The sequence below is a fragment of the Muntiacus reevesi genome, chromosome 22 (genome assembly GCF_963930625.1).
Source record: "Muntiacus reevesi chromosome 22, mMunRee1.1, whole genome shotgun sequence".
In the NCBI taxonomy this organism is placed as follows: Eukaryota; Metazoa; Chordata; class Mammalia; order Artiodactyla; family Cervidae; genus Muntiacus; species Muntiacus reevesi.
This window is the reverse complement of record NC_089270.1, coordinates 48790955-48811872: the sequence shown is the minus strand read 5'-3', so window position 1 is coordinate 48811872 and position 20918 is coordinate 48790955. Positions and strand designations below refer to the sequence as shown.

General features: G+C 45.2%; 1 long non-coding RNA gene across 1 annotated transcript in view; it reads right to left on the bottom strand.

Annotated features, from left to right (window-relative positions):
- Positions 1 to 20918, bottom strand: part of LOC136153002 (uncharacterized) — a 76007-nt gene that overhangs the window by 10288 nt on the left and 44801 nt on the right. The window lies entirely within an intron of this gene.

The window sequence follows — 20918 nt, the reverse complement described above, 5'->3', positions numbered from 1 at the left end:
GCATACTACTTGGTTAAGAGTCACACACAGGTATCAAGACCCAATTGAATAAAACATGATGTACTGTCTCATCTTTCACTTGTGTATTTCTGAATCTGGCCCAGCGCAGAAGAGTCCAGAAAATTGTTAAGCAGAGAAAGCATTTCCTGTTTGATTTGCACTGAGTAATGAAAGGTTGCTATTTTTTTTTAATTGGAAATGCCACCAAGTAGTGTTATCACCATTTTATATACTCAAACAACAAACAACAACAAAAAGCTATGGATGCAAAGGTGTCAGGGTCATGTCTAAAGGCATCCTGCTGGAAAAAGAGCTGGGTACCAGATGCCGAGACCCGGATTCAGCCCATCCGTCCTGACTAAGCACCTATTCAGAGATTGTGACTCACCACCCAGCACCTGAGTCTTTATATCCCAGCTTCAAGATGGAAATTAGTTGAGGGATCACAGACACTTGTACTAATCACCAATTCATAATCTGCTAACCCCTTCCTTTGTGGGAGAGAACCTGACATTTCTAAAATCCTTTTCTGCCTGAGAGCGAGCAGAGCTGCCCTTGCTCCTCTGGCCATGACCTACTGTGCTTTGAAAAGGAGATTTGGCAAGTGCAGCTGCAAACACATCTCCAATATCACACATCTATGGAAAATTCCAACCAGGTTTTAGGCCCAGTCACATTACATTTTTCTGAGGATCAGTAATGATTTGCTGCCGGGGTCCAGCCTCGGCAGGATCCAGGGGATACCCTCAGGATGAACGGCGTCGGCGAGAGAGAGAGAGAGAGAGAGAGAGAGAGAGAGAGAGAGAGAGAGAGAGAGAGAGAGAGAGAGAGACGTGAGACTAGCATTGATAGGGCCAAGTCTGCGAGGGAGAGAGAGAGAGAGAGAGAGAGAGAGAGAGAGAGAATGACCAGACGGGGGTGCAGAGAGTCTGGAAGAGTCTGGCAATGCTTTATTTTTTACCATAGCTTTTATACCCTAAGTTTGTACATTTCTAAGGGGAAGATAGTTTAACATTACGTCAGCTTGTCCTTCACGAAACCAGGGTGTTTTCTGCATACTTCTTTGTTTATGAGGGTCTTGTACATTATCTTCTGGCCTTGGGGCCTATTGACATTTTATGACCTAGGTGAATGCAAAGCTGTTTTCCGTAATCTATTCTTTAATGAACACAAAGGTCAATCCTTTTGCAGAAGTTATCAGTTAAATCTATCTAAAAGGTTTACCACACAAAGACTCTGCAGCTCCAGTGAGGCAGCCCCTGTTTAGCATTCCTGGTTAAAATTAACAAATTTAAACTCTTATTTTTCTAAATCTTTAACTATAACCACTTTTAGAATAATATTTTTATGTTCTCTCATAGGGCTTCCTCACCCCCGAAGGGCTCTGTGCCTACTAAAGACTTTAGGTGATCAGGTTCTTTATGCTGTTTTATGATTAGGATATTATAAGCAATCATGCATATTAGTACCAAGGACCTAAACGCATTTGCCAAACAAACTAAAATACCAGCAAAGGAGTTTAAATTAAAACACTCCTTTCACCCTAAATAATCTCATAAAATACCACCACCTGGGAAACTTATTGATTAAAATTCTAAATTGATTCTTATTTGGGAAGAGATCGGGGAAGGCCCTCCTGCCTGTGTCAGAGAAATTAGGGAGTAGTCCATTGAGGCAGGCATCAGAAAGACAGATATCATCTTTAAGGTGAGAGCCGGGGGCAGCTTTCCAAAACCCCTGAAAACCTGATTCGCCTTGCCCGTCAGGTTTTCTCCCCTATGGCCTCTTTAGGGGTAGGGTCTCGTGTGTTGGCTCCCGGCAATTTGCTGAGGATCAGTAATGCTCTCCGTATGCTAGCTGACAAGGGCATGATCTCTGTGCTTATTATATTCCATTTGTCAGTTCCTCTCTGACACAGTTGCCCGCAGGATTCCTTAGGAATATTTGAGTTATTTAGGCACTATTTCAGGAGTTGCTCCTGCCTGTATCCTCTCATTTCTTAATCAACAATTCCCAATAAGTAATTCAGCTGAGGTAGGTTATGAGAGGCATTCTTCCCTACTCCATGTGAATCTACACCCTGGACATCTGAATCTTCATGCCCTGTAAGTTTCAGATATGTGACATCTCATCCTCCCCATCATCACTATTTTCAGGAGTCAGGACCACAACGGTGACTGGCAAGTTCATCAACCTTTCCATTTCTTTCCCTCTTGATTGTTTCAGAGTGATTGGCGAGAGACTGTGCGTTTCGATTTTTTGAAAAGCTCAGTGGTCCAGAGACAATACTAGAATTCGGCCCTGGAGAAACACACATTCTGCTCATTGTTCTCTCTCTCTTATAGAACAGAAAAGAGACTCACCCATCACACAGTTACGCAAGGTTTACCTGCGTGCACTGCTAAGGATTTGGATAAGACTGCTAATACTCCGTGTTTCCTACAGGAAGATACTTTGCATTCCATAAAATTAAATCCACACCATATGAGAAATTTAGTCTAACCTCTTATCTATTGATTCATGAGGTTTGGCTCACTGAGATTTCCCCCTCATTCTACGGTGAAAAAAGGGAATTGCTGGCCAAAGACATCATCAAATGTTTATGTTTCCAAGTTTGCCAGTTATCTTTAACTCTATTTGGGTTGCCTTTTGCTATGCAGAATTCTTTCATTTTTCTGAAGTCAAAGCAACTCTCTTTTTTCTTTATATCTCAATTTCACACTCCGCTTAGAGAAAGACTTCCTCATAACAAGATACAAATTCTCATCCTACAGGCCTCTAGGTATTTGTTTCTTACCATGGGACATTACTCAACATATGCTATACAGGCAGTTCTCACTCTGAACAGTTTGCTCATGCATGAATTTCAGTTCAGTTCAGTTCAGTTCAGTCGCTCAGTCATGTCCGATTCTTTGCAATCCCATGGACTGCAGCACGCCAGGCCTCCCTGTCCATCACCAACTCCCAGAGTCCACCCCAACCCATGTCCATCGAGTTGGTGATGCCATCCAACCATCTCATCCTCTGTCGTCCCCTTCTCCTCCTGCCCTCAGTCTTTCCCAGCATCAGGGTCTTTTCAAATGAGTCAGCTCTTCGCATGAGGTGGCCAAAGTATTGGCGTTTCAGCTTCAACATCAGTCCTTCCAAAGGACACCCAGGACTGATCTCCTTTAGGATGGACTGGTTGGATCTCCTTGCAGTCCAAGGGACTCTCAAGAGTCTTCTCCAACACCACAGTTCAAAAGCATCAGTTCTTCTGCACTCAACTTTCTTTACAGTCCAACTCTCACATCCATACATTACAGTTATTTAATTAAATAATGCCTATCCCACAACAGAACAAACAAATTTCAGATACCGGCATGTATTAACTGTGAGGAAGTGCCAAACTTCACAGCTGTTATCAAGTTCACAAACCACCACGGTGATGATAGATGTATATCACAATTAGAGAACAGTCAGGCCCCATCTTTCAAAGTCTCTGGGCTAATTTGGCCTTGGAGTACAGAATGAAACAGGGCAAAGGCTAACAGAGCTTTGCCAAGAGAACACACTGGTCAGAGCAAACACCCTCTTCAAACAACACAAGAGAACCCTCTACCCATGGACTTCACCAGATGGTCAATACCAAAATCAGACTGATTATATTCTTCACAGCCAAAGATGGAGAAGCTCTATACAGTCAGCAAAAACAAGACCAGCAGCTGACTCTGGCACAGATCATGAACTCCTTATTGCCAAGTTCAGACTGAAATTGGACAAAGTAGGAAAAACCACTAGACCATCCAGGTGTGACCTAAATAAAATCCCTTAGAATTATATAGTGGAAGTGACAAATAGATTCAAGGGATTCGATCTGATAGTGGCTGTAGAACTATGGATAGAGGTCTGTGACATTGCAGGGAAGGCAGTGATCAAGAACATCAACAAGAGAAAAACGCAAAAGGCAAAATGGCTGTCTAGGAAGGCCTTACAAACAGCTATGAAAAGAAGTGAAAGACAAAGGAGAAAAGGAAAGATATCCCCATTTGAATACAGAATTCCAAAGAATAGCAAGGAGAGATAAGAAAACCTTCCTCAGTGATCAATGCAAATAAATAGAGGAAAACAATAGAATGGGAAAGACTAGAGATCTCTTCAAGAAAATTAGAGATATCAAGGGAACTTTTCATGCAAAGATGTTATAAACAGTGACACATCCCAGAAAAGTCAAGTCAGAAGCACTTCTAGAATAGTGATGTGAGGAACTCTGTGGATCCTCTTCCCAATAAAAAACAAATGATCAAAGTATGGAAAACAATTTAAATATGTCTGGAAGCCATCCTAAGGTCATATAACAAATGGAGAAATACTTATTCAAGAAAATCTGCTAACTTTTAGAAGAACAGAGTCAGTGCCATCTGAACCATGCCTTGCCCCCTTCCTTTCCCAGGTATAGTGACAGGAGGTCTAATCTAGGCTTGGGAAGTTAAGAAGATGGAGTAAGTCTTTCATGACAGTCCAAGCCTAGGGTTATGGTATCTGCCAAGAGGAGCAGACCACCTATTTCTCATCCCTTCCTCTCCCAGCTTCATGTGGCTAAAGCTCTATTTCAGGCAAAAATGACTGAGAAGGTAGAGGCTCTCTTCCTCTACCTGGGCCTTGTTGTAGGACAAAAGTTCCACAGCAGCCATGACAGGCTGAGAATACTAGACCTTAAGCATCCTCGTCTTAGTACACGAGTATAGCTGAGGTTCCATGTTAGGAGGAGAAAGCCAAGATGACCATACAGTATCTTTGCCTAGAACTCTGCTCATAGAACATGGGTGTCTCTGCAAGAGAAACAGGGTGCTGTCTGTGAGGCTGCCAGGGTTAATTCCATGACAGGCAGCCTGGACCTAAGTTTTAGCTTTCCCCGAAATGGTAAGATTCCCCACCCCCATCAGGTAACCTGAAGCCAGCCAATCAATATGCGCCCAGTGAGAGACAAAGGGGAAAGCTGAAAAGCCCGCGAAAGCCCAGGTTTGAGAAAGCCCGCGAAAGCCCAGGTTTGAAAAAGCCCGCGAAAGTCTGTACCAATAGAATTGCTTTGTAGACATGTAACCAATCCGCTTAAGCCAGCTACTAATTGATTATGCATGTCTTATAAATTTCTGTAACAGCTTGGGCTCAGGGCTTTTCTGACCCTGCACCACTGTGATGGCGGAGGCAGAAGGCCCTGGCTCGAGTCAGTAATAAACTTCCCTTTTTTTGCGAGTTGCATTGCCTTGGAAGCCTTCTCTCTTCCCGCTCGGGGATTCGGACATCGGGCATAACATTTGGGGGCTCGTCCGGGATCCCTTGACCGGGAGAAGAGAACGCTTCCAGGACAAAGGGGGAAGGATAAATAATAACACCGGTGCTCAGGAAAGACCACAGTAAATTCAGGGCCCTGTTGGGGAGCAGGAGGGTGCGTATCTGGCACAGAAGGAAGGCTTTCTAGAAAGGGGATTAGCCGACGTAAGGCCAAGGCCAGCGGACGCGCTGGGAGGCAGCCGACTCTGCAGGGAAGGCTTTCTAGAAAGGGGGGGGACCAGCCGGCGTAAGGCCAAGGCCAGCGGACGCGCTGGGAGGCAGCCGACTCCGCGCGGAAGAAAGTTCCTCTCCCGACCCCGAGTCTGGTGAACAGCGGACGCCATTCGGTAAGGTAAAATTCAGGGGGCCCGAAAATCCAGCGCTGTGTCGTCGGCCGACGTTTGTTTGTCCGTGTGTTTGTCTTCGGCTCTCCGTGTTTTTGTGTGTGCCGGCATTGTCTCTATTCTCGTTCTCTTCTGGGGCATCGTTCTTTTCTCTTCTGACTTATTCTCCTTCTCTTCTTCTCTGATCTCCCCTCCACTTCTTTTCTTTTCGGGAGTTTCAGTGAACAGGCGAACGGTTGTGGGGCAATTGATGAATCCTGGCCAGGGCTACACTCTGGCGGACTCTGAAGGCCCTACAATAAGTGAGCCTCAGTAACTAGAGCCCGACCGGGTGAAACTCTCCTTTAACATCCCTAACTGAGGACGTGGCCTAAAATTCTTCTTGTGGGCACGGGTCAGGCACTTAAAGGCCATTAGGGCGCCTGCCACTTGAAGACTCCCGTGAGAGGATAAGGGGGTCACGGAACGGGCTAGAAACCCCTAGGGTGCCCGCCCCCAGCAAGAAAACTTCCGTGCAACGACGTAGGCACATAAACAGTTCCAAAAGCATACCATAAGCCCAACCTCTTGGCCGCCACCACTCCCGGTAGGATTTTTGGTGGTCGTTCTCAGTGACTTTCTCTCTCTTTCTTCCTTACCATTTATTTTAACCATGGGTCAGAGAGAATCTACCCCACTTTCTCTCATGACTGACCATTTTTCGGATGTCAGGGCCAGGGCCCATAACTTGTCTTTGCTAGTCAAGAAAAGTAAATTAATAACTTTTTGTTCTGCAGAGTGGCCCGCCTTTCGGGTAGGATGGCCTCCGGAAGGCACCTTTCAACCGTCCATCATACAGGCTGTGAAGGAGAAGATTATGGCTCCTGATCCCTGGGGCCATCCGAATCAGGTCCCCTATGTCATGGTCTGGCAGGATTTAGTGGAAAATCCACCTAAATGGTTAAAACCTTTTGTTTATACACTTCCTAGTTCCTCCAATTCACAGGTCCTGGTGATGGAGATCCCCCCGGAGGAAACCAAAAAGAAAGAAGACCCAAAACCAGTCCTTCAGGAATCATCTTATCCAAACCTGATAGATCTAGAAACGGAGATAAGGCCTCCGCCATATGTGCCCTCCTCGCAACCCCCTCCGAGGAGAGAAGCTCCCACGGGTGAACCGAGAGGTTTAAAAGGGCCAACGGGGACTGACCATGAGGGGGGACCGGCACTGGGGACCCGGGGGAGAACTAGGGGAGATAGAGGTAGGCAAGACCCTGGGGACCCAGAGTTACCTTCATCCACTGTTCAGGCGCTCCCCGTCCGAGTGGGACCAGCTAACCCGGACGGAGAGCGAACCTATCAGTACTGGCCCTTTTCCACGAGTGACCTGTACAATTGGAGAACCCAGAACCCTCCTTTCTCAGAGAAACCCCAAGGCCTCATTGACCTCTTAGATTCCATTTTGTTCACTCATAACCCCACCTGGGACGATTGTCAGCAGCTGTTGCAGGTGCTCTTCACCACGGAAGAACGGGAGCGAATCCTGGCAGAGGCACGGAAACGGGTCCCGGGGGCCGACGGGAGACCAACCGCCCAGCCTCATCTCGTGGACGAGGGGTTTCCTCTGTTGCGGCCTAACTGGGATTTTGAGCGGGTGGAGGGTAGGGAGCATCTCCGAGTGTACCGCCAGACTCTAATGGCTGGCCTGCGGGCTGCAGCAAGAAAGCCGACGAATCTGGCAAAGGTAAATCTAGTAAGGCAAGAGCCCACTGAGAGCCCAGCAGCCTTCCTAGAGAGGCTGATGGAAGCTTTCAGGCAATATACACCTATGGACCCCCAGGCTGAGGAGTCACGGGCTGCAGTTCTGTTAGCGTTTGTAAATCAGGCAGCCCCAGATATTAGGAAGAAATTACAAAAGGTAGAGGGATTGGGAGAACAGACAATACAGGATTTACTGAAAGTAGCTGAAAAGGTATTTAATAATAGGGAGACCCCAGAAGAAAGGGAAGAACGAATTCGACGGGAGGAAAGGGAATTAGCTGAAAAGATCAGGAAAGAAGATAGGGAACATAGGGCGAGGGAAAACCGGAAGAACCAGAGGGAACTAGCCCAGATCCTTTTTGCTGGGATAAAGGCCGGAACAGAATTGAGGGAACCTCGAGACCCCCGGATGGGAGAAAAAGAAAAACCAAAAAGGCAGGCCCTAAAGAAGGATCAGTGCGCCTACTGCAAAGAACAGGGGCACTGGAAAAACGAGTGCCCTAAGAGGGACTCAAAGAGAGGAATGACCCAGAGAGAAAAAATTTCCCCTGGAACTCGAGTTCTATATGCGGGGGAAGACAGTGACTAGGGGAGTCAAGACTCGGTGCCCCTCCCCGAGTCCTGGGTAACCATACATGTGGAGGGGAAGCCCGTTGGCTTCATGGTAGATACTGGCGCCCAACACTCTGTTTTAAATAAAAAACTGGGACCAATGTCTAAAAAAACCAGCTTAGTGCAAGGAGCCACGGGGACAAAAAGATATTGTTGGACCACAGAACGGAAAGTAAATCTGGGGACCCACCAGGTGTCCCATTCGTTTTTGGTGATACCAGAATGCCCAGCCCCTCTACTTGGACGGGACTTGTTGACTAAAGTTAATGCTCAGATCCATTTTGACCCTGGGGGAATGTCAGTCACGGATGGACTTGGACAACCGATACATGTCTTGTCCCTAGCCTTAAGAGATGAATACAGACTTTTTGTGCCTAAGCCCTCAGAGACCATAGCACTAGATGTACAACCGTGGGTCCATAAATACCCATTGGCCTGGGCAGAAACGGCAGGGATGGGACTAGCCAAACAGAGACATCCGGTCGTCATCGAGCTAAAGGCAGAGGCAGTTCCTGTGAGGGTGAAACAGTACCCCATGAGCCAGGAAGCTCGGCGGGGGATCACTCCCCACATTCGACGTCTCATGGATGCCGGAATTCTCAGGCGATGCCAATCCCCTTGGAACACCCCCTTACTGCCGGTGAAGAAGCCAGGGGGGACAGATTACAGACCTGTCCAAGACCTGCGAAAAGTCAACAAGCGGGTGAGTGACATACACCCCACTGTCCCTAACCCATATACCCTCCTGAGCAGTTTACTGCCTGAGTACACTTGGTATACTGTGTTGGACTTGAAGGATGCCTTTTTCAGCCTACCCCTGGCGGCCCAGAGCCAGGAGATATTTGCCTTTGAGTGGACTGAGGGGGAGGGCCAACCGGTAGTACAATTAACTTGGACCCGTCTCCCACAGGGGTTCAAGAACTCCCCTACCTTGTTTAATGAGGCTCTGAGTGAGGACCTCTGCGAATATCGGGCTTGCCACCCAGAGGTCATTCTGCTACAATATGTAGATGACCTCATGTTGGCTAGAACCACAGAGGAGGCATGCAGCCGTGCCACCGGGGACCTCTTACAGACCCTAGGCATCTTGGGGTATCGTGCTAGCGCAAAGAAGGCACAAATAGCCCGGCAAGAGGTCACCTATTTGGGGTATAAGATCCGGCAGGGACAAAGGTGGCTAACTCAGGCCATGAAAGAAACAATATTGCAGATACCAGAGCCCAAAACCCCTCGCCAGGTGAGAGAGTTTCTGGGGACTGTTGGATATTGCAGACTGTGGATCATGGGGTTTGCTGAGAAGGCCCGGCCCTTGTATGAGAGAAGTAAAGAGACCCCAAACTGGACTTGGACTGAGCCAATGAAAAAGGCTTTCCAGACGCTTAGACAGGCCCTACTAGAAGCCCCAGCCCTTGCCCTGCCTAACCCAAATAAGCCATTCCAGCTGTTTGTAGATGAGAAGCAAGGAATAGGAAAGGGGGTCTTGACGCAACAATGGGGACCATGGAAGCGGCCGGTAGCATACCTTTCGAAGCGATTAGACCCGGTGGCCGCTGGGTGGCCCCCTTGCCTTCGCATCATTGCAGCTACAGCCCTCCTCGTCCGCGACGCTGACAAGTTGACGTATGGACAGCAACTCTCGGTGTGCACCCCCCACGCCATCGAAGGGGTTTTAAAGCAGCCGCCGGGTAAGTGGATCTCCAATGCCCGCTTGACACACTACCAGGCCTTGCTGCTCGATGCCCCACGGGTGCGTTTTCAGACCCCTTGCTTCCTAAATCCGGCCACGCTCCTACCTAACCCAGAGAAGGACCGCCCTCTCCATGACTGCAATGAGATACTGGCTGAGGCCCTGGCGGCACGAAAAGACTTAACTGATGTTCCCTTAAGCAACAGTGAGCTAGTATGGTTCACCGATGGGAGCAGCTATGTAAAAGATGGGCAAAGGAAGGCGGGAGCCGCCATAGTTGATGATTCAGGGCAGACGATATGGGCTGAGACACTTCCCCCAAACACTTCTGCGCAAAAAGCAGAATTGATTGCCCTAATACAGGCTCTAGAGCAAGCCAAAGGGAAGAGAGTCACCATTTATACTGACAGCCGATATGCTTTCAGCACTGCCCATATTCAAGGTCCCATATACCAAGAAAGGGGATTTCGGACAGCTGAGGGAAAAGAGGTCAAAAATCTGGCCGAGATCCGCAGGCTCCTGGAGGCTGTCCAACTGCCCCGGGCAGTAGCAATAGTACATGTCCCCGGTCACCAGAAAGGAGAAGACCTTAAGGCGCGGGGCAATCGTGCCGCTGATGCGGCCGCTCGAGAAGCGGCTAGCCGGGACTACGCCGCCCCCATATTAGCTGTGGGACTTCCACCTCCTGGTATGGGGACTCTGCCGCCAGTCCCCGACTATTCCCTCCCTGATCTCGCTTGGATCAACAAGGATGCCACCCTCCAGAAGGATGACCAAGATGGATGGTACCGGGACCAAAACAACAACCTGATATTGCCTGCCACCCTGGGTCGTCACCTGTGTGAACACCTGCACACAACTACCCACTTGGGAGAAAAAAAGACCCTAACGCTTCTCCAGACGGCCTGCCTGAGGTTCCCTCGACAAAATGCAGCTGTACGAGAGATAATTCAAGCCTGCGAAGCGTGCCAGCTGATGAGGGCAGAGAAGAAGCAGCACTCGGGAATGAGGTACCGGGGGGAGGAGCCAGGGCAACACTGGGAGATAGATTTCACTGAGGTAAGGCCAGGCAAGTACGGGTATCGCTATCTGTTGGTTCTGGTAGATACCTTCTCGGGGTGGGTAGAAGCTTTCCCCACTAAGGGAGAGACAGCAATAGTGGTTGCTAAGAAGATCTTAGAGGAGATAGTGCCTAGGTATGGGCTGCCGGTGACTATGGGCTCTGATAACGGACCTGCCTTTGTGAGTCAGATTGTACAAGGGCTGGCCCAAGCTCTGGGGACGAAATGGAAGTTACATTGCGAATATAATCCCCAGAGCTCAGGACAGGTTGAGAGAATGAATCGGACCCTAAAAGAAACTTTGACAAAGTTGGCAATAGAGACTGGCGGGGACTGGGTGACCCTCCTTCCCTTTGCACTCTTTCGGGCGCGTAACACCCCTTATAAGCTGAATCTTACTCCTTTTGAGATTTTATATGAGAGACCCCCTCCTGTGTATCCTATTTTCGAAGAAAAATGCCTGCCACCCCCTACTTTGGGACAATTCCAGCAAACTCTGATGGCATTAAGTAAGGTGCATAACCATGTTTGGAAATTGATTCGAGAGATACACGAGGGCCAAAACAGGAGGGCTCTTCCCTCACATAATATTGGCCCAGGTGATTGGGTTTGGGTAAAACGACACCAATCTAGAGTATTAGAACCTAGATGGAAAGGCCCTTATGTTGTTCTCCTTACCACTCCTACTGCTGTCAAGGTCGACGGAATTGGACCCTGGGTTCACTGCAATCACGTGCGGCAAGCCACGCCGGAAGAACAGGAAAAAGCACGAGCAGAATGGAAGGCGAGTCCTCACCCGTCAAATCCTTTGAAACTGAAACTCGCCCGCCGGGAGGCCTCCTAATTCTCCTGCTGATGGCAGCTCTCATCGACCCAGGAGCGACCAGTCATAACCCCCATCAACCTGCTAAGATCACCTGGAAACTCAACGACGGGCAAACTCATGAGCTGCTCAATGAGACATCAGGAATCCACCCTCCGAACACCTGGTGGCCGGACCTGAACTTCGACCTCTCAAGCCTCTTCGCAAAGCAGGACGGTCTCTATGATAAGTATTATAGGGATGGGATAAAAAACCATAGGTTGGGGTTCTGGGCTTGCCCGGGCTATGTAAGAAATAACTGGAAAACCTGTGGTGGCATAGAAAGCTATTATTGCAGGAGCTGGAGTTGTGTGACCTCTTGTGATGGACCCCAGAGGTGGGATGTCGGAAACAGAGATCTAGTTAGCTTCACCTTCAAAGACCGTAGACACCATGGCCCTCAGGTACGAGTACAATTTAACCAGGAACGGGCGAAAAAAGAAAACCGCTGGACCTCAGGACTGACTTGGGGTTTTCAGCTTCATGTAAATTGGCCCGGCCCCTACCCAGGCGAGCTTTTGATCATTAAACAGGTTATTGAGCCAGTGCAGGTACATAGTTTAGGTCCCAATCTGATCAAAACGTTACAGGGGCACAAGGCGACCCCCAAGCCAACTACCTTCAGACCAAGCTCGCCGGGAACATTTAACATCTCCTCTACTCCGAGCCTTAGAGGCAAATTGACAGAGACCCCTGGCCCTCTGGCTGTTACCATTAGCTCAACAATTCAGGACCCCCTATGGGCCTTAGTGAATGCAGCCTTTACGGTCTTAAACCATACCAACCCTAACGCGACCCAGTCCTGTTGGCTTTGTTATAATCTTCACCCACCCTTTTATGAGGCTATAGGCCTCAATGTCTCTTACCACTTGTCTTCAGGCCAGAACCCGCCCCAATGCCGATGGGAAGAACGCAAGGTTGGCCTCACAATGAATGAAGTTTGGGGACAGGGACTCTGTTTGGGCACAGTGCCACGTGATAAAACTCCCCTCTGTGCCCGGACTATCAGTAACCTACGCTTACATGGCAAAAATTGGATTGTGCCAGAGGCTGGGGGTTGGTGGATTTGTTCACATACTGGGCTAACCCCATGTTTAAATGTGAAGGTTTTTAACCAGAATCAAGAATTCTGTGTCCTGGTTGCTGTAATGCCAAAAATCTTATACCACTCTGAAGAGGTTATGTACTCACATTGGGACCGGGAATTGCTAAGACAAAAGAGAGAGCCAATCAGTGCGATTACCATGGCAGCCTTGTTCAGTCTTGGGCTGGCAGGAGCAGGGACAGGAATAGCTTCACTGTCTCTGCAAGGCCAAGGGTTTTCCTCCCTACGAGCCGCCATAGATGAAGATATAGCTCGCATAGAAAAATCAATCAGCCACTTAGAGAAGTCTCTGACTTCATTGTCTGAAGTGGTCTTGCAGAATAGGAGAGGATTAGACTTAATTTTTCTCCAACAGGGTGGGGTCTGCGCGGCTCTGGGAGAAGAATGTTGTTTCTATGCAGACCATACAGGAGTGGTAAGAGAATCTATGGCAAAAGTGAGAGAAGGGCTGGCGCAACGTAAGAGGGAACGAGAGGCCCAACAGGGATGGTTTGAGTCTTGGTTTCAACGCTCCCCCTGGCTGACCACCTTAGTTTCCACCCTCCTGGGGCCACTTATAGTGCTATTATTAACACTTACATTTGGCCCTTGTATTTTAAACCGGCTAATGTCATTTATTAAAGAACGTCTCAATACAATTCAGATTATGGTATTAAGGCAGCAATATCAGATGGTAGCCCAGGATGAAAAGAAAGATTCCTCTACAGGAACAAGAAGACAGGGGGGAATGTGAGGCTGCCAGGGTTAATTCCATGACAGGCAGCCTGGACCTAAGTTTTAGCTTTCCCCGAAATGGTAAGATTCCCCACCCCCATCAGGTAACCTGAAGCCAGCCAATCAATATGCGCCCAGTGAGAGACAAAGGGGAAAGCTGAAAAGCCCGCGAAAGCCCAGGTTTGAGAAAGCCCGCGAAAGCCCAGGTTTGAAAAAGCCCGCGAAAGTCTGTACCAATAGAATTGCTTTGTAGACATGTAACCAATCCGCTTAAGCCAGCTACTAATTGATTATGCATGTGTTATAAATTTCTGTAACAGCTTGGGCTCAGGGCTTTTCTGACCCTGCACCACTGTGATGGCGGAGGCAGAAGGCCCTGGCTCGAGTCAGTAATAAACTTCCCTTTTTTTGCGAGTTGCATTGCCTTGGAAGCCTTCTCTCTTCCCGCTCGGGGATTCGGACATCGGGCATAACACTGTCCTCACCTTAAACTCTGAAGCAGTAGCAGGTACATTCTGCCCGGGAAGAAGAGGAAGCCTAAAAGCACAGAGCACTCCATACTTCTCCTTAAGAGGACTCATCTTATATTGAATGGAGTGTGGAGAAGTTCAAGCCTAAGGACACTGGAATCACCAGTGGTGATTTTGGTGATAAGTAAATTAGTTGGGGCTTATAGCTCTGTAACAGCAATACGAGAAAAGGCAGAACAGCTAGAAGGTTAGTAGAAATAACTGAGGAAAGAAGTAGCAGGGTCCTCCTGGGGGTGGCGGAAGCCTTAAAATGTGACCTCAAAGACAACTCCTACAGAAGTTGTAGAAGCACTGGAATCAGATTGTTTCTGTTCAAGCAGAATCAGATCAGACTTCAGAGTAATTTATTTACCAGGGTGTTGTCAAAACAATAGAGCAATCAGCTAGAAATTAGCATAGGCTAACTGTGGCATCTGATACCAATGCAGATATGCCATCTGCAACTAAAGCAGTATCCTCAAAGGGAGTTCACTGAAAGAGATAATCAAAGAGGACAGAGATAAAACCATTTTAACCCAGTGGGGTAGGAGGAGTCATACTCAAGCCTGCACTCTCTAAGCTCAACATTAAGGGTTGCACATTTGGGGAAAAACTAATTTCACTCAGCTAAAACAAGCAACTAACTAGAAAATAAATGCCAACAAACAAGTAGACTAGTTAACAATGATAGCCCTAGAAATAGGGAGTTAGTATCAGAACTGCTACAATGTATTATCAAATATCCAGTTTGGAACTAAAAAAGTACCAACTATGAGAAAGGCAAATAAACAAGAAAGCATAGTTTCAGGATTTAAAAGAACAGGCAAAGGAAACTGCATTTTAGAGAGCCCAAATGTACTTTGAGGAGAGAAACTCTAAAGTAGCTATTACAAATACCTTCAAAGAACTAAAGAAAGTCACACTTACAGAATTAAAGGAAGATATGATGATAATGTCTCATCTATTAGAAAAGATCAATGAAAAATAGAAATGATAAGTTGAACCAAAAGGAAATTCTGGAGTTCAAAAAGCCCAATAACCAAACAAAAATTCTGCTTCAGGGGTCAACAGGAAATGGGAGTTAGGAGAAGAATAAACCAGTAAACACGAAGACAGGCTGATAGAGATCACAGAATCTGAGAGCAGAAAAAAAATAAGAATGAGGAACAATGAAGAGAGCCTTGGAGAAATGTAGGACACTATTGAGCATACTAACGTACGGATCCATTCTTCATGGATTCTGCATTTGCAAATTTGACGACTTGCAAAATGTGTTTGTAACCCCCCAAACGGACACTCAGCGCAAGTTCACAGTCATTTACAAACTTATATAAAAAGTAATGAATCATCTGAGTCACCCAAAACATGTTCTAACTGAGGTCAAATCAGGCAACACACTGCCCTGTCATTTCAGCTCTCACACGGAACAAGTTTCTTTTCTGACGTATACTTAGTGTCAAGTTTTTCATGTTCTCGTGCTTTTTTTTGTGATTTTGCTATTTTAAATGGCCTCAAGTGTAGTGAAGTGCTGTCTACAAGCACAAGACGGCTGTGATGTGCTTCTTAGGAAAAAATGTGTGTTAGATAAGCTTCATTCAAGCATGACTTATAGTGCTGCTCACTATGAGTTCAATGTAACAAATCAACAATACTTTACGTTCAGGAAAAAGAAGAGGGGATTTGTTTTGTATGTGACACTGCTCCATAAAGTGCTAAGGTAATATCCATAGTATGTGATGAAGCTACGGAAAGGTAGAGTTTTACAGATAAACTTTTCAGATAACTTGTAGATTTGTGAGTTGATGAACAATTTTTTAAAAATGCAGTGTACAGATTGCTTTGAGGCTGAATTCCAAAGAATTTTATGGTCAAACAGTTAATGAAAACACGACCAATTCCTTACACAGTCTTCTAAAAAACAGAAGAGGACAGAATACTTCTCAACTCATTCTATTATTTCAATTTACCCTGATGCCAAAACTGGACAAACACAAGAAATACCCATACATAATTTGAGATAATGTGGGTGTGGGATTTGATCTATTCTCAAGAATGAGGACTATTTCTGGCTTAGAAGTGAACCACAGTTCTGATGATAATAATTCATATTAGTATGTGTCTGTGTTGTAGTGCTCAATTGTTTAATCTTCAGTCTTAAATATTGTTTCATGGCTGCAATTCCATCAAACAATATGTATATAATAAATTACCTGCCCCCCAATAGAGAAGAAAATCTTAAACAGCTGCAGTGATTATTATCAGAAACTTTATATACAGCCATAACATCAAACAGTGCTGCTGGTGTTTAGTCGTTCAATCATGTCCTACTCTTTGTGCCCTGAAGGACCGCAGAATGCTTCCCTGCTCTTCACTATCGCCCAGAGTCTGCTCAGACTCCTTGAACTGGTGACGCCGTTCAACTGTCTCATCCTCTCTGGTCTCCTACTCCTCCGGTACTCAGTCCTTCTCAGCATCAGGGTCTTTCCCAAAGAGCTGGATAGCTCAAACAGTGATACATATATAATTTATCATGTGATCAGATGATAATAGTCTTCTTCAGCCAAAGCTGATAAATCACAAAAACGAAGCACTGAAACCTGATGCCAAAATAATTTTCTCTTCCTGTGTTAAACAATACAGAGACTGAGCAAACTTCCTCTGACTATGTTAAACAATACTGAGAATAAGCAAAGTAAAATTAGGTTTTTGCTCCAGGGAATACTCCCTCCTAGAAGAGAAGGCTGAGCAAATAAGAGCAGTTGACTTGTGGAGACGAGACTTACTTGTCACACCGCACTTCAAAACCCTCACTTCCCTGTACGTGCCAACCCAAAGCAGTTACAGCATAAACTCTGCCCGGTCCCAGCTGGTTCCCTCTCTTGCAAGATTCACCTGAAAATTACTCTCTAAAATTCTAAAACCATGCAACTATTCCCCACCTCCCCGGTTTTCCCCTTCAGAGATGTTACCAAGAGTGTGACAGCTATAGTGTATTTTCCCTTATTGCAATATGTCAAATAAATTTAGCTTTACTGGATTCAGGATTTTCTGTTGATCTTTAGGGGCTGTTTGTTGGCACACCCCTTAAGATTTTTATATTCTATTGGACAGTGAGTTTTTAAAGACAGGCTCTTATACTCTACTCTCCAAGTATATGTCAGAAAGTACCTCCCAAAAGAATGACTGCATTCACCAGGCAGTTAAGAGAAACCTATGAAACTGAAACACTGCCTTTTATTTTAAAAATAACTATAGTGGAAGAACAAATGCACTACAGTCTCATGCTTTAGAGACTAAAAATAATAGTATGTTTTTCATTGCTTTCTAATTAGTGTAGAAATTATCTAAAATGGAAAAATGAAACTCAGAGGATCATATCAGCCTAGAGAAGCAGTAAAATTTGCCACATTTTATAAAGACAGCATTTTAAAGAGAAAAACAGAGGAACATGTAGAAGGGCTTTGAACTAAATCATTCATAATATGATAAGTAATCTACTCCTAAAAGAGGTTTAAAGGTATTTGACAGTATGGGAATGTACTTATTTATTCAATAAATATGTTTAAAAAAAATTTTTTTTTAATAAATATGTTTTAATAACTACTATAGGTTGAGTCAAGTTTTTGGAACTGGTGCATAATGGTTAACAAAGCGAATGTTCTCTAAATACATGGGACTTGTATTCTAGTTGTAAGAAGGCAAATCTTTCAGAAGTTAATGCATACATAAATATAGAATTAACCACTTGCGGGAGGAAATACAAAAGTGAAATTTCAAGTATCTTAGATAATGGAAATAATAGATGACAGGAATGAGATATGTTTCATCGATCTTAAATAAAACAACACACTCGATCTGAGGAGGAAGGACTGAGACCATGTGAAACTCAGCGCTCCACGGGGCCACAGAGAGCTGGACAAAACTGAGCCCACGACGCACAGGAGACACAGCTCAGCGCCCGAAGCTCTGTTTCCACACGGCGTCTCCAGAAGCGTCAGACAGAGTGACTCTGAGAGAAGCTGCAGCTGGGACTGGTTATGGAACCCTAACAGAGACCAGCTACTGCAGGAGACAGCATTCTAACTCACTGACTGCACTGGGCATTTTCAGTAAACACACATCACAATGCTTACCTAGAATGTACAGGACATAACCTGGTCTGCATTAATACATTTAGGTATCTAAACTCCAAAAGAACACACAAGTGGGATAAAAATCACTTAAGCATGAAACATACACACTTACCCAATCATAATTCAGTACTAAATAAAGAGTTTGAGTTGTCTCAAGGCCCTCTGTGCTGAACTAATTCTTAGAAATGCACATTTTCCCAAGTCTGAGTCAGGAAGAAATACAAAATAGGAACAGGCCAATTGCCAGTAATGAAACAGAACAGATAATTTAAAAACTGCACCCAAAACAAAATGCCAAGACTAGATAGCTTTTACAGGTGAATTCTACCAAACAGAGAAAAGTTGTCATCTATACTTTTCAAGTAGACTCAAACACTGTTAGCCCACAGGCCATACTTTGAGCAACAAGTGTGTAGGGACTATAGCGATAGCTATGTATAAGCCAGTGTCAGTCTCCAAGGAATTTCAATAGCAATCAGCAGGAAATGATTGAGCAGGTCCGCAAATCATTGTCGATTCTTCCTGCAGAGGTCTTAATCTTCACTGGGAAAATGCAGATGCCCAGAGTCTCTGTCCTGGTCTAAGTAGGGCAGACCAGAGGAAACAGGCTTTACGTAGCGCAAGCTCAACCACCATAAACGCTGCGGATGAGGTCGGCAAGAGTCGGCTTTTTCTGTTTGTTTTCGTTTTATTCATCTATATATGCACAGTCTCTGAAACAGAACCTTCCTTTAATAAGAGTTCAATAAGTGTTTGTTGAATTAGATTGGAAGTAAATGAAATCTTTCTGGTCTTATTTTCTAGTTCACCTTAAATATTAAGACTTCTAGTGACATATGGGCTGATTCTCAAAGAGTGTATTTGCTGGAATTATGCTTTCAGATTCTTGCTGTTCATACAGATAAGAAATGTCTCAATATCTTTACTAACTTGAATTCAGCAGCTTACTCTTACTGGGTTTCTGACATCAGAAATACCTAACTTGACTACTTTTCAAAATCATAACATGGATAAATCTAAAGAGCTTTTCTATTTAGTATATCATGATCATAAAATTCTTGTTGGAAAGATTATTTATTAACAATCCAGCAGCACTCGGTAACCACATTAACACGTCTTAATAAAAAGTATAATTAAATAACATTTTAATGATGCTAGTATCTCCTTAGAATTATTAATGTGATAGAAAACTCAGTGCCCTGAGTTTATCATGGAAGCCTAGATTAAAAGCCTAGCTGTCTCATTCTTCAGCAGTGTAGACCCTCTGTAAAATAAGAAACAAACATTATATATATGCATATATATTGGTCAGGGCCCCAGTGTCTGACACAGATCTCTTGGACTTGTAGAGAGAGATACTATCATTACTCTTTGACCCAAGTTCCTGACACAAAGCTCTTGAGACTTTCGTTAATTTACTGAGTGATGGGACCATCTGACACAGAGCTCCTAAGTCCTCTGTGATTTCCTAGGTGATAGGAATATCTTTCTGTTCTCTTGGATGGAGGATGGTCACCAGAAAGAGCAAGCTGGGAGCAGAACTTTGGGACTTTTGGTCCCATCTCCTATTCTCCAGGAGGGAAAAGGTTGGAAGTGCAGTTTGTGATCATGCTAACATTAGGAATCCTCCATAAAAACCCTAAAAGTACTGGGTTCAGAGTATTTCCCCGTTAGTGAACACACCTACGTGCGTGGAGGACAGCGCATTTCAATTATAAAAGGTAGACTCTTGCACTCAAGACCTTTCCAGACCTCATCCTACGTATGTCTTCATCCAGCTTTTCATTTGTAACCTTTATAAAATATAAAATCAGTGAACTGTTTTCCTGAGCTCTATGAGCTGCTCGATCAAATTACTGAATCCAGGGAGGGTACTGTGGGAACCTCCAATTTGCAGCCAAGTTGGTCAGAAATTTTAGGCAACCCGAGGATTATACTAGTGATTAGTATCTGAAGTTAGGGGTTGGGGGAGGGGCAGTCTCACAACCCTTAACCAGCAGCCTCTATGCTACCGCTGGTTAGTGTCAGAACTGAATAAAGGATATCAAGCTGGTGTTGGAGATTCAGCGTGGGAAAAATCCCAGACATCTGGTGTCAGAAATCTTATGAACGAGTTGGCCTCTGCTGCTGTTGTTGCTATTTAGTCGCTAAGTCATGTTGAACTGTTTAGAGATACCACCAGGTTCCTCTGCCCATGGGATTTTTCAGGCAAGTACACTGGATTGTGCTGTCATTTCCTTCTTCAGGAGATCTTCCCGACCCAGGGACTGAACCTTCAGCTCCTGCCGTGTCTCCTGCATTATCAGTGGGTTCTTCACTGCTGGGCCACCAAGGAAGCGCTCAACACCCACATATCAAGTGGAAATCACAGCTCACTTGAGACTCTCATGTCAAGCAAAAATAATCACAAAAGTCATTCTAAAAGTCAACAGATGTGAAGAGTATACCAAACTCAGGGGGGTGGCACAGGAGTCAAAGCTTTTTTTTTTTTTTTTAGCTTGCAAAGCACTTTAACATTCGTTATCCTGTTTGAATTACCCTAAGAGCATTTTCTAGTGCCAGTATAAGGGAAGGAACAATATGAACAACCCTCTTTATTTGTGAATATACACATACAAGCATACCTCATTTGACTGTGCTTAGTTTATCAAGCTTCACATACATTGTGGTTTTCACATATTGAAGGTTTGTGGCAAGACTGCGTTGTCAAATGATGGTTAGCATTTTTTAGCAATAAAGTATTTTCAACTGAGGTATGTACTTTTTTAGACATAATACTGTTGCACACTAGACTACAGTATAGTGTAAGCATAACTTTTTTGTGCACTCAAGAGACCA